This window comes from Chlorocebus sabaeus, chromosome 7, assembly GCF_047675955.1.
Source record: "Chlorocebus sabaeus isolate Y175 chromosome 7, mChlSab1.0.hap1, whole genome shotgun sequence".
NCBI lineage: Eukaryota > Metazoa > Chordata > Mammalia > Primates > Cercopithecidae > Chlorocebus > Chlorocebus sabaeus.
In genome coordinates this window covers 27,253,038-27,255,351 of record NC_132910.1, presented here as the reverse complement: position 1 = coordinate 27,255,351, position 2,314 = coordinate 27,253,038, and positions in this window count along the sequence as shown.

Below are 2,314 nucleotides of genomic sequence, written 5' to 3'. Positions count from 1 at the left end.
GTTGTGTTCTCCCTGCTTTCTTACCTCTGAAGTCTTGTGGTTTTGAATGGCTGTCCTGAGAAAGCAGCTCTCTTAGTTGTGATGTTATTTAAGTGTCAGGATTCAAGGGAATGAACAGCTGCTTTGTAGAGTTTGATTTTTCACATGTGCATGAAAGAAATACCCTAGAGGATGAAGTCAGAAAAGGTTGAAAGTGTAAATGAAAATGTGACTGAGGCAGCACTCAATCCTTTAGAGGTTTATTTTGCCAAGGTTGAGGACGTGCCCGGGAAAAAGAAACACCAGTCACCGGAGGACCTGTCCCATGCTTTTCCCAAAGAGGATTTGGGGAACTTCAGTATTTAAAGGGGAAAGAGCAAGCAGGCGGGGGGAAGAAAAGGAGGGTAGACAGTGAGGCAAGTGGTTACATTCTTGTGAGCTCTTATTATTGGTGCTCAGTGAATCTACATTTAGCACATGAAAAGAAGGAAATGGAGGGAAAGTCAGTGATACATTTGTCTCATGCTCAGTAAGTCTACATTTTATATAAGATAAAACAACCATGTGAAATTACAGCTATGTTTGGGAACAAAAGGAAGGCAGTTTTTGAGTGTCTCGGTTCCCAAGTTTAACTTTTCCTTTGTCATAGTGAGTAGAATGTCTAGAAGGAAGTGTTATCCAGGTACAGAACATCCCTCCCCTGACGCTGCAGACCTCTCTAGTGGCCCAGAATATTCATGTTTCTTCTTGGACAGTGTCGGATAAATACTGTTCAATTTTCATCATCCAGTGCCCTTTTAAAAATCAAATGTGAGAAGTAGTTTACTCATGCCAGCTGTATCACACATCACACAGCCATTGAAACCAGAAATTTCTACTCATTCATCTTTTTTTTTTTTTTTTTTTTTTTGAGACAGAGTCTTGCTCCATCACCCAAGCTAGAGTGCAGTGGCGCAATCTTGGCTCACTGCAACCTCTGCCTCCAGGGTTCAAGCAATTCTTGTGCCTCAGCCTCCTGAGTAGCTGAGATTACAGGCGTGTGCCACCATGCCTGGCTTATTCTGTATTTTTAGTAGAGATGGGTTTTCACTATGTTGGCCAGGGTAAATTTCTACTTACTAGCCTTATTCCATTCTTGTTTTCTTGAAAATATACTGTGATCTTTGGAAATTTGGGGAATACCCTAATTTTAACCAGGCAAAGCCAAAGCATCAACGGCTGTTCCTCAGGAAAATGATTTAAGTAATCCAACACTCTGGTTGCTTTTCAGATATTTGTCTTTTTGTTGAAACCGCCTTTGTGAAGAGGATGACAGTGAGAGAAGTCTAGCATGGCTGACTCCATCTTGCTTCTAGCCTCATAAGCTGGCTGCCCTTGCTCATTCCTGGGCACAGACCAAGCTAATCGTGGGAAGAATTTAGTTTATAGTTTTAACTTTAAAGAAAGGATGATAATAGCCCCTCCCTCAGACTAACCTCTGCCCTTTGTAAAACTAATGGAAAAGCCACCTTTGTAAAACTAATGGAAGGCTATGAGATTAGGATTATGGGAGGAACCCGAATTCTGCTAAATGTAGGCATAGTTTCTATAATCCCTTACTGCTCAGGAATCATGTGGCTAGAGGTCACAAGATTCACGACTTCCCCAATTGTTCCTATAGAGAACATCACTACTGTAGAGCCTAAGACTGGTCTTTTGAGATGTTTTTCAGACTTTTGCATTCTGGTAACCACTTGACCCCACCAGGACCTGTGACCATGAGTCAACTAATCCTGTGGCCCTCACCCAAAGGGCATACTCAGTGCATAAAGATTGTTTTCCATGCCCCTGTAATTTTGTCCCCAATCAGCAACCCCCTTCCTTAGACCCCAACTCACCAAATTATCCATTAAAACTCTAGCCCCTGAGTTCTTGGAGAGACTGATTTGAGTAATAACACTCATGCTCCTGCTAGGACTGTTAATTGAACTCTTTCTCTACTGCAGTACTATGATCTCAGTGAATTGGTTTTGCCTGTGCAGTGAGCAAGAATCCATCAGGTGATTTTCAGGTCTCTGAACCCAAGCTAAGCCATCATATCCCCTGTGACCGGCACTTATACATCCAGATGGCCTGAAGCAACTGAAGATCCACAAAAGAAGTGAAAATAGCCAGTTCCTGCCTTCACTGATGACATTCCACCATTGCGATTTGTTCCTGCCCCACCCTAACGGATCAATTGACTTTGTGACAATACACCCTCCCTGCCCTTGTGATAATGTACTTTGTACGATATTCCCTCCTCACCCTTGAGAAGGTACTTTATAATATCCTCCCCGCCCTTGAGAATGTGGTT